Source organism: Meleagris gallopavo, chromosome 1 (assembly GCF_905368555.1).
Source record: "Meleagris gallopavo chromosome 1, MGAL_WU_HG_1.1, whole genome shotgun sequence".
NCBI lineage: Eukaryota > Metazoa > Chordata > Aves > Galliformes > Phasianidae > Meleagris > Meleagris gallopavo.
Window position 1 is genome coordinate 159,132,490 of NC_139404.1, and position 13,166 is coordinate 159,145,655.

The window sequence follows — 13,166 nt, forward strand, 5'->3', positions numbered from 1 at the left end:
TGGTAAGTGACCTTTATTAAATTACGTTTCAAACCAGAAATTCATGACGTTCAGATTCTATAGGGCAAGCTGAGAATGCCATTATCTGTATTTGTACAGGAAGATTTATTATTATGATTGTATCTAATTCTCAGGCTTTTTGTTTTGTATTTTAGTATAGATTTCAGTGGAACTAGTATTAAGAACAAATCAGGATAAATAATTCTTGTATAATATTGTTTTATTTTCTCCTTTATTTCTCATTGTATTATATGTTAAATATTTTTATCTGCTTGATTATTAGAAACTCATTCCCTTAATCCTTAATAAGATTTATTTTTTTAAAAAAACCTTTTCTCAAGTACGTTTATTTATTTTCTAATCTATAAAATGACTGTTTAGGAACTATGCATCTAAGGTGTTTTAATTATAAAAAAAATATGTATATAAACATATATATATATATATATATACACATATATATATGTGTGTGTGTGTGTGTATATTTTTTTTTTTTCAAACCAACATCATAGAATCATAGAATCACTTAGGTTGGAAAAGACACTGATGATCACCAAATCTAATAATGATAGGTCTGATAGTGATAGGATTAAAGGGAATGGCTTTAAACTGAAAGAGAAGAAATTAAGGTCAGATTTTAAGAAGAAATTCTTTACTCAGAGTTTGGTGAGGCACTGGAAGAGGTTTCTGAGAAGAGCTGTGGATGATCCATCCGTGGATGTGCCCAAGGCCAGGTTGGATGGGGCCCTGGGTGGCCTGATCTAATGGCTGGCAACCCTGCCCACAGCAGGGGGTTGGAAATAGATGGTCTTTAAGGTCCCTTCCAACCAAGGTCATTCTATAATTCCATGATACTTGGGCACAGACTAGGAGATGAGTGGCTTTTGTCCCACATGGAAACAACTATGTTGCGCTGCACTCATAAGAAGGAAGATAGAATATATTTATTGCTATAATACAGACACAATATAGTTATCTAACAAAGCTTAATTGAAAAAAGGTGGTGACTTAAGTTTTGAGTTACCTGGATACACTTGATTATGTACTGCATAAAGGGTAGAGTAAACACACTCATGCAGGAAATACTCCTTGAGTCACAAGGTTCAGAGTGGACCCTCTTGCTTTCTGAACCCTTTGAACCATAGAAGCAAGGAGCCTAAGTGCAGATGGATTCATGTCTAGCCCTAGATTTGATCAACAGTTTAAGTCTAAAAAATTATATGTGCACAATCAATGTAAGATGTGATTTTAGTGGAGATAACAAAGCTTAACACAAAGCCTAAATCTATTAGTCATTTACTGAGAATTTGTATCAGCAAGGCATCTTGATGTCAAGATCTTTGCATAGACGTAACCTTGAGAGGTGTCCCTCTCAAGGGGAGATCCTGTCATGCAGCCAGATGCTGTGCAGGAGAGCTCAATGGGCTTTTGGGATGATTGATTCATAGTCATAGGTTGCTTTTTAGGCGTATGCTTAATTGTTCCTCAGCTGTTGAAACAGATGTCTGCTATCAGTTTTTTCCATCTCTAATTTGAGACAGATTTGTGGTCATCACCAGTACCATTGCTCATTGTCTTCCAAAGCAAGGCCTTGTGTGCATTGCTAGGCCAAATGAAGGAGATCAGGGAAGAAGGGACGGGGAGCTGTGAGATGCTGTACAAGAACTGCTTTTGTCTCAAAGATTGCTGTGGAGTGCAAAGATAACTGGAGGTGTCCATGCCTACACATGGGCGTCAGAAACAAGGAAGATAAGGTGAATGTCTCAATGTTTATCACCTTCCAAGCTACTTACTAGATGCAGTGGCTTGGTCTTGTATGGAGACCCCAGCTTCTCTGATGTGGATAAGCCTGCACTGGACTGTTGCACTTGTGTCGGGCATTCTGTTACTATGGGCAACCCAAGGAGAATATACATATATGGACTCTGCAGAAAGTTTGTGTGTGCTTTTCCCTTGTGTTTTCCTTCTGCCTGTGATCACCAAAGAAAGGGAATCTGCACCTCCCCACTTCCGTTGCCAACTTGAGTCATGAAACACTGTGACTCTGACGTGGTAACCATTTCTGCATTCCTATAACAAACCTATGCTTTTGTTTTCTTTCTTTTTATTATTGCTTTCTTCATCCCACCTCCCAAAAAATATCCAGGCCTAGCTATTTTATAATAAACCGATTGGGAAACTGTTTGATTCCTTTCTGAGTCTTAATCTCACATCAAGTATATATATGTCACAAATCATTTCACCACTGAGAACTGGAGTGAGACAGCACAGTGGCGTACCCTGATAACTAATGATATAGCACGCAGGAACTTCAAAAGATTGTAGCAGATGAGGTTCAGATTTGATGTTAGGAAAGAATTATTTACTGTGAGAGTTGTCAAATACTGGAACTGGCTTCCTAGAGAGGTGATTGATGATCCATGCCTGACAGTGTTCAAGAACCATTCAGATAACGCATTTCATAATATGCTTTAACTTTTGGTTAGACCTGAAGTGGTCAGGCACTTGGACTAGATTATGTCTGAAAGACTTCCAACAGAACTATTCCGCTTTATGATAACACAGCTATACCTTCTAACCTGAGGTGACACATTTTCAAAGGCCAAATGCATTAAACACTCTTATCATCCACATAATTGCTTACTATGTTTTTGTATCTTTGGGAAATTATTTCATTAATTTTCCCCCTTCACTGGACAGATCTTTGATGAATGATACATAAGACTATATTTTTCTTTAAGTATAAATATATATAATTTTTCTTTAATCTTTTTTGGAGAAAAGATACGTACATTTAATCGCGGTTATGGCTAGAAAGCCAGTGTAGCTTACCTATACTAGACTGAAGGAGTATGCATCTAGTCTTGCTGAGTTTGAACATATATAATTCCTTCAGGAATTTTTAAAAGATACAGATCATCAGCGTTAGTATCATCTTCACTTTTAACTGAAATCTATGTGCTTTCATGTTTAGACTGTTTTCAGTATAACATTTATTACTTACGTATGTGAACGGATTAGTTATTTAGCACATACTTTTAAATGTCCTTATGTGCTGTCTGACTGACTAAATAAAGGTCACTTTTTACCTACTTATCATATAAAATGCTGGATTTTTGAGATCATACTTTCCAAATTTTGTTTTTATTTTGTTTCTGATTCTTCCAAAATTATTAGAGAATTTTCTATTCATAAAATATATGTGCTAATCCTCTCTGATATTTTTACAGGTCAAGTAATGTAACACTGAATACATTTGAAAGATGAAATGGATATCTTGGAGTATTATCTGTTTTATGATGATTAGTCCTTACTTATCTTTTTACATTGCCTTAAGTCATATACAGTTTATCTCTTTGGCTTGAAAAGATCAAGGTTAGAGCAATGAGAAGAACAGTGACAAAATCAATATACAGTAATTTGTCCAGTGCTACTTGAATGTTGCCCTGTGAAGCTTCCAATGACATAAGCGAGCACATAAATAAATAAAACTTACTTGGAAGGAAATTGAATCTTGTCAAAGCGATTTGCAGATATTTTATTCTTTTTTTTTTCCATATTTGTAATACCATTTTTTCTAAGAAAAAGTTTTATTGCTACTTTTCTTAGTAACCAAATGAAGAAAAATACAATAAGAAGAAATAAAATAATTAATTTAATTAAATGAAATAAAAATTAAAATAAGTTAAAAACTTTAAAAAATCTCCAAAGAGAGAGAAAATCCATACCTTAAATATATGTTCATATACATGTCTAGGTATTTTGCTTCTTGCTTACTTCACCACTTTTGCCAAAAATGAAACAAAATCTTCAGAAGCTTATCAAGACTAATTAACTAGTCATCCAGCCTATGAGTTTGAGTTGGTTACCTAAAACTAGAAACATCCCATGACATTTAAAATGTCTCAGTATTTTTTCATTATGATTGGCATGCACTGGTTATTCCAAAAGATACAGCTCAGTTATGTATTCAGGATTATCTTTGTCAGGACTTTTTTTTTTTTTTTTTTTTTTTTTTTTTTTAATGTGTCGTAGAATTTCAGGTAATACTACCTATGAGTTTATATCTGTATAGGCAGGAGAACTGAAAATTGTCAGTGCTGAAAATTTCCCCTAAGTTTCTATGTTGCAACCTGAAGGTTGCAAACTCTTTTATATTATTTATGTTTTATATTAATTTATATTATATTTATATTTATAACATTTTATTTTATTTTATTTTATTTTATTTTTTATATTATTTTTTTAACACAAATACTACAGATAATCCTAGAAATGCAGTAAGGCATCTTATTACTTAATATAGATTAGACTGTTGGCTTGAGTAGAACATTATACATTCCTCTTCTTTCCAAAAATAATTGAAACAATGAGATTTTAGATTTCTGTAGAGAAATAATGAAATTATCTGATATATGAGTGTTGCTCCAAAAGTAATGCTTCTTATTTTATTATGTTGGCCCACAACATCAGAGGCAGGTGTTGGTGATATATTAGTAGAAACTGAGGCTTCCTACCAATATTCTATTAAATGTTGTTGCAGATGGTAACAGAGAGAAAGTTGATAAAATGGCATCCAAAATCAAAAAGCATATGAAGAAAAAGTACATAACTAAATTCCTCCATATAGAAAAAAAGTCCATTAACATTCATTGATACTTGCTGAACATTTATGGAGACCAAACAGTGAATGTGAACACAGTGAGGTTGTGCATTTCAGCAGTACTGACAGCAATGTGAAAGAAAAGCCATGTTACAGATGTCACATCATGAAAAGAACAGCGTCTTGATCAGCTCATATGTGTGAATTGTTGGTTTATGACCAGGGAACTCTGTACAGAGCTGAATATTGGCTTCAGTGCATTGGCAGCAACAGTAGCAGAATTGCAATATTGCAAAGTTTGTGCCTGGTGGGTTTCACGAATGTTCACACAGAAACAGAAAGAACACCATATGCAAGTTTGTCAGGACCTATTAAATAAATATCAGTCTGAAGGTGACGTTTTCCCCAATCACATTATTACATTGGCATCTCCACTGCAAGTCAAAGACAAAATGGCAGTCCATGGAGTGCCAATATGTAAATTTACTATTGAAGAGAAAGTCGAGATGCTGCCCACAGTGGGTAAAGTGAGATAGAAAGGGGTGATTTCTCTGGATTCTCTTGAAGTCTTTAACTGTGACTGCTTCAACACAACACTGAGTAAGCTGAAGGCTCAAATTTCCAGTCAGGTCAGAGAAGAGAACATTTTTCTTGCAACATGATGCTACCATGCCCCATACCAGTTTGAAGGTCATGGAGAACGTTGTCAGTCTTGGCTGCACTGTTTTATTATATCCAGAATTGATGCTTTCTGATTTCTGTCTCTTCAGGTTGATGAAAGATAGACTGTTTAAGAAATGTTTTCCTAGAAATGGCACCTTCATTGCAGCTGTCAAGCAGTGGTTCACCTCTTCTGGTGCAGATTTTCATGAGCCCATGCTCAGGCATGAAGGCTCTTGTTCACTTCTGGCAAAAAATATACAGCTAATGAACTATGGCTGTGTTGAAAAAATAGTGTTTTGTAGCTGTGAGTTTGCTCTAGTACTTTCCATGGAAATTTTGTTTGTATGTGTGTGTGTATGTATATATATAGTAGTTTCTATATATATATACATATATATATACCTTGAAACTACTGTTAATATCTAGATCATTTGGAAATATATGGTTCCAAGAATGCACCCTGCATACTACATGATGGAGAAGACCTTTCAAATTAGAATATTTTTTAAATGCACATATATATTTGATAGTAGGACATTTTTTATTCCCTTCCCAAGAGAAAATTCACATCTTAGCCCAATCACTTTACATTTATCAACTCAGATGATTTTTTGCACAGTAGCTCAGTTCCATGTCAGCCTTATAGTTGAAAAATAAACCCTAGGGACAGCATACCTATCACTTGATTTTGTGTCCTACTGTGAAAATACTAATGACTACATAATTGAGGTGACATTGGCAAAAAGCCCATGCAATTTTTTCTTAAGACAGTCCTCTGATCCACAAGAGATTGTTCCAAGACTTTGTAATAAGTCAAAAAGAATGTTGGTAGATTTTTAATTTTTTTTAGTAAAGAAAAGAATATAATACTATTTCTAGAACAGAAGATAATACTGTCTGGACCTAATCTGTAACCAAATATTTAACTATTTAAAATATAATTAATTTAAATCCCTAAATTCTTGTTTTATTAAGCTTGCCTGCAGCACAGAAATAACACAAAAGCTGAAATGAATGACAGGAAACTGGGAACTATTACTGCAGTGCCTCAGGTGGATGCTAGACATACTGAAAGATAAGTAGGCTTTTGTGATTATGTTAGCTGTTAAAGCTATGAATATTACTTGTTGCTTTGACTAAGGGTTTTTGTTTGTCTCATGCTGAAAATCATTTATACTTGGTGATTAGAGTACTGTAGTCAAAATCATACAAATATCCCTCATTTTTTCTTTGGACTGAAATAGATATGCTATACCTTTCTCTGATTCACTAGTGATAATTTTCAAATCTTTATAGTTTTTCTTTTTAGTTTTTTTTTCTTTTCTTTTTATAAGACACTGATAAGTTTTCTTTTTCAGTATGATTCTTACTGCCTGATGTGATAAAAAAAAACCAAACAACTTTTAGTTCTATGCTATGTACTTTATATATATATATATCTGTATGTACTTTAATGAATTTTAAAAATCAACAGAAATAAGACCAATATATCCATCATCACTAGTACATCCGATGGTAAGCTCTAATGACATGTCTCTTCAGCTGTTTCAACTGATGGAATGTTTTACAGTTTGATCCATAGAGTCAAACTTTCCTCTGACATTGTTCATATATTACATTACTGAAAGTTTAACGGAGTTGATTTGACCTTGTAGGTCTAAAAATAATTTCCATGAATAGAAAAAAAATCTATTCTTACTGAAGTCAGGAGAGTATTTGTCCTGGAATCCAGGAACACTGCAAGAATGAGCAAAGGAAAAAATGTCTCTGGGGACAATAGCAGTATTGTATGGCAGAAGATTACATTTAAAATAAAATCACACTGCTATGGAACTATAGAAACATATAATGAAGCACAGACAAAACATGCAACAAAAGTAAGCAATTTAGAGCTCACATTATAGCTGTTAAGTTGAATAAATTGTTAGAATTATTGAAGAAAATGGACATCTGAGAGTTCCCTAATCTTAATCAAGGCATTCCTCAAAGGGTAGAGAGAAAAGAGCATATAATAATAGCAAAACCTGCAGGCACACTGAACAGAAAGAGCCATACAGTCAACATGCTCTTTGAGCAGCTTCTGAGATCTGACCAAAATACTTAAAATACTGGTATTTGAAGGTCACTCATCTCAAAAGCATTAGTATCTTTCTACAGATGATCACTTAATATGAAAGATAGCTCAGAATTCACTGGCCAAGAGTGATGGTGAGAACATTCTTTTATCTTTTGAGGTAATGTAACTTTGAAATAATGGTCACTGAGCAGTAATAACTTCTGTCCTGCCCATGGCTGTGCTTTTATTTATTCTCATAAGTCCAAAGATGTCCTTACCAAAATTTCTAAATATCTAAATTTATTGGCAGACTGAAAGTTTTCATGAAAATAACCTTCTGTGATAATATGATCCACTTAGTGGATAAAGGAAAATCTATGGATGTTGTTTAATTAGCAAAATATTTTTTATCGATTCCCACAGCCTTTTCCTGTAGAAACTGGCTACTCATGGCTTGGATGATTGTACTGTTCACTGGTTAAAAGAACGTCCAAATGGCTAGACCTAAAGGATTGTTTTAAATAGAGATAAATCCAATTGGTGGTGAATCACAAATGGTGTTTCCTGAAACTCACTATTGGAGTTAATTTTGTTCAACATTTTTAGCAGTGTTACTGAGAAAAGGATTGAGTGCATTCCTAGTAAGTTGGCAGATGGTTCCAAGTTGGGTTGGAGTGTTAATCTGCACAAGGGGATTTCAATAAGGTGCATTGGTGGGCCTCATCTAGACACATAAAAGTTCAGCTGGTTGCTGAACTTGGATCTTCGCATCCAATTGCAGCTGTATAAGCTTGGAATATAGGCCATTTTGTATGGTATAGAAGAAAGTAAAGATTCAAATTTGCCCAACGAACTCTGATGCAAAGTAAGAAACAGATATCAAAAGACAAAAATTAATGTCTAAACAACAGAATTAATTCTGAGAAATCTGTAAATTAGAAAGGAGTTCATTCTATAAAGATGTAAAACTTTTACTTCAATTTAAAACTGATGTTACAAAGCATCATTTTGAAATTGATGTCATTCACAAGTATTTGAAGACTTGGAAGATTTATGATAGAAAGCTTTTACAGTGGTTCTCTTGTTTCATGCCATAGTCAACTTATCACTCTTTCTATCTGTATTGTTTTTGTATGTTTGTTTGTTTGTTTTTGTTTGTTTTTGATTTTTTAAGTGTTAAACTTATTTTGAAATGCATATAAAAATTTGGCTCAATTGCCTTAAAACAAGATTGAAAAGAAAAAAATAGCTTATTCTAAGAAGAAAACTATTTGTGCACTAGTAAAATTCTTAGAATGATCAGTCACAGATGACTATGTAATTTTATGCAGAGTAATGGAGACAATTCAGGGAAAAGAATAAGAATGCAAATAAGAACAAGAACTTATCTGAAGTAGCCACATAGATTCAAAATGTAGACATGAAATATGTCCAAATGCAAGTACCCCACGCGGAATGAGTGCTTGAACTCTAAAAGTATATCTGATAATTATTAAGTTCAGCTGTCTCACTATATCTGTCTATTCCTGTTTGTTATATTCTAGAGTTTTTGAGACATTTCTATGTGATGCTAAGTTTGGCACACTGTGATGGGATTTGAGCAATATTAAAGTGCCATTTGAGATGCCTTAGTTTGTCTCAAAACATCCAGCTTCTGCAAGCATTAATATATTTTAGCAAGCTTTCAAAGTTCTGTGAAACCACTCAATAAAGTCCTCGTTAGATTAAATTTAACAGTCTAATAAGAGAAAACTATGGTTCCTATATAAACAGAGTATATTGTTCTGCTATTGGCTCCAAAAGACACTCTAGCTTAGAGGATATGATACAGCAGGGAGAAAATGAAAGTGGAAAAAAGTGATCATGCTTCATTACAGACTGTGTAATTTCCATCACAGAAATAATGAAGAAAACAATCTGTCTCACTTCTGGATGAGTCAGCAAATTTTGATGGCTAATCTGGAAAAACAAAATTGGAATCTCTCTTAGGTAACTTGTCAAATATTAGATCTTTCCTTTTTTTTTTTTTTTTTTCCTTTGGCTTTTTTTTTTTTTCTTTGTTTCTTTTGTTTCTTTTAATTCTTTTTCTTCTCTGTCACAGGCATCCATCCTTTTGGTAAACTCCAGCATGCTGTGTCAAATTTCAAGAAGTATAGAAGTATTGTAGATTTCTTCTCTGTGTCTCACAGCTCTTCCACTGACTACACATCTGAATATCAAACTTAGCCTATATAACATAAGCACTCTAATCAACATGTTGATAACATTGAAGATCCACAAGAGAATCTGTAAAACTCATAAGTATCTTACAGAGCGATGGAACATTTTTTTTATATAACTTTCCATTTTTCTAAATGTTTTCTCTTTGACATTTAGGCAACATCAGTCTTCACGATATCTCTGAGAGTCTACACCAAATCAAGGCAGCTGAAGTTGATGCATCCCATAAGAAAGAATATGACTCCATTAACTTGTTCCATTGTTCATGAAGATGGACGTAAATACAGCAAAAACAGGCAATGTAATAACTGATTGTTCAATCTGAGATAAGCTTTTAGTTGTATCTCTTTGATGCTGATGTTTTCCATTCTAATAATGAAAATAAACCAAACATGCTTGTGTTATACACTGTGCTGGCATCATATCAGAATCATTAATAATTAAAAAGTTTCTTTGGACTAGTACTTGAAAGCCATCTTAGGCAAAGAAGAACAGTAAGAACAGTTCAGCATCATCTGTATGCAGTGCTGGAATTTCAATGTCAGAATTAAAGAGTCCATCTTGTAGTTATTTCAGTTTGATTTAGAATTATCATAGGATCACCATAGAATGGCCTGGGTTGAAAAGGACCACAATGATCATCTAGTTTCAACCGCCTGCTAAGTGCAGGGTCACCAACCACTAGACCAGGCAGCCTAGAACCACATCCAGCATTGCCTGGAATGCCTCCAGGGATGGAGCATCCACAACCTCTTTGGGCAACGTGTTCCAGTGTATCACCACTCCATGAGTGAAAAACTTCCTCCTAATATCTAACCTAAACCTCCCCTGTCTCAGTTTAAAATCATTCCCCCTTGTCCAATCGCTATTCACTCTTGTAAACAGCTGTTCCCCCTCCTGTTTATATGCGCCCTTCAAGTACTGGAAAGTCACAGTGAGGTCTCCCCAGAGCCTTCTCTTCTCCAAGCTAAACAAGGCCAGTTCCCTCAACCTTTCCTCATAGGAGAGGTACTCCAGTCCTCTGATCATCTTAGTGGCCTCCTCTGGACCACCTCCAAGAGCTCCAGATCCTTCCTGTAGTGGGGGCCCCACGCCTGGATGTAGTACTCCAGATGGGGCCTCACAAGAGCTGAGTGGAGGGGGACAAACACCTTCTTCTCCCTGCTGGCCACCCCTCTTTTAATGCAACCCAGAACACAGTCGGTCTTCTGGGCTGCAAGCGCACCCTGCTGGCACATGTTAATCTTTTCGACCACCAGGACCACCAAGTCTTTCTCCACAGAGCTGCTCTCGAGGACATGTGTCCTCAGTTTGTGTAAGTACCTGGGATTGCTCCAACTCAAGTGCAGCACCCTGCACTTGGCCTTATTGAACCTCATTAGGTTTCCATGAGCCCATTTCTCCAGCTTGACCAGCTCCCTCTGGATGACTTCCCTTCCTTCCAGTGTATCAACTGCTTTCAGGGGATCCCATTCAGCAGTTCCTTAAGCAGCCGGATGTTTTCTCTCCTAAAAGCACAGGGTCCTAGCTCTGCTTTTTGCCAGGCCCTCACTCTTCAAGATCACAAACTCCACAAAGGCATGATCATTTAACAGCATAGAAATTGTGCATAGAATTCTGCTCTCTTTACATATTGCATAATCCCCATTCAAAGACTTTTTGCTTTTTATAAACCACAGTTATTCATATTCAGACTATCACTTGCTCTATAGATTCTCTGTTACTACCCGTCTCAGTCTTTTCCACTTACAGTCCTGAAACTATTAAGAAAATGGTCTGCTCAAAAAGTAATGCGTCCTATTTTATTCTGTTGGCCCATGAAAATGTTTAAGATACAGCCCTCAACGGATAAAGTAATGTGCACTGTCTCTTGGTGAAGTAAAGTGTTTGTTTTTAGAAAAATATTAACTGTGTTATTAATATAACTTTCAATGTTAGTTTGAATTAAATGTACTAATATTAACTAGATTGATAATAACTGTTCTATTTTGATCACACTAATAAAACAGTAATTGAACTAAGAATAAATTGTAGCTCTATTTAATGTGTTCCCTTTTGTTTAAAAGCCAAAAACTTCCAGCCACCCTACTTCATAGTCTTCATTCATGCAAGGTTTTCAAGGTTGACTTCAATATAAGCATTGCTTAGCAATCACTAAAATATCTGTGTTTTACTGAAATTATTCTCCTTTTAAATCCAAAATGCAGAACTATATAAGCTACAAGGGAGACAACTGACTATCCTAGCAAATTGAGGACACATGCCGTAGTAGTTCATATTGTTTTCTGTCAGATTGCACTGACTGAACAACATTTTCAGCTAATAAAACAGGCACATTGGATCATGTCTCCTGGCTTTTATTTTTACTTTGTCCAGTGATTCACCTCATCACATTAAAACTAAGAAAAATCTGCAAGTGGATTAGATAGTTAAATTCTGAAGAAGAATCTCAGAATATATTGGTCTTAAACACTTAGAAATATTGAAACATTTTCAGTTACGAAAAACTCTGACCTCAGTGGTCCAATTCTACCAGCAAATGGACTATTAAATCTGACTCTTACTAGGAGTAAAGCATTAAGTACTCGAACTTTAAGTACTTGAGTAGTCCCAGTGATTGCCTTGACATACAGGTCAGAACAAATTATTCTGAAAGTCATGCCACAAGTTCTATAAGGCAACAGGTATGTTTTACCTCTTTGTTTGAAGTTTTGATGTGCATAGCTTTAGTAGTTTTTCTCACAATGCCTTTCCAATGGTAGATTCATGTTTTCAAAAACCACAACATTTTAAATCTCTTATTTGTGCAGTTTATATCCCATACACTAGTAAACCACTATCTAATATGCATTCTTTATCACAAATCACTACTAATTTTTCTAATATTAAAAATAAATGAATTAACATAAAGAAAACCACACTCCATGTATAACATCAATAATTTTTTACTTAAGTTTCTTAAACTCCTTAACAATTAATTGTTAGTGACATAAATGGTATGTGGCAGAACAATGTTTATAGCTGTGCTTTTGTAGTCATTGTATGTTTAAGTACTGGAGTATTTGAAAAACATTAAGGCAAAGACTGAAAAATACAGCCTGAAAGGACTGGTTTTATTATTTTTTAATTCTGCTCATTCTATGTAAGTTTACATTTTGTAACAGTGGTACGTTTTCTACTCTGGTTTCCAATTGCATGCATTTATTTATTTTTCTACAGTGAGAAAGATCAGCTATTGGAACAGGTTAATTTGAAAGATAATGGCATTTTTATCCTTCAAAATATTAAAAGCTCAACTGGCTCTGAAAATAAGATCTTCAGCCTTCTAGTCTGGCTCTTAAATAACATGTGGACTAGATCACTTCAAGACGTCTCTTCTAATTAAAATTATTATAAGATTCTATTAATCTGTCCCAGTGTTCCATCACCCTTACCATAAAGAGGTTCTTCCACATGTTAGTACATAACTTCCTATGTTCAAGTTTTAGGTCATTACTCCTTGTCCTATCACTAAGCACCACTGACAAGAGCCTGGCCTCATCCATTTGCCTCCCAACTCCCTTTAGATAAATATTTTTTAGATTCCCTCTTGATCTTCTTTTCTCCGGTTGAACAGGCCTGAGT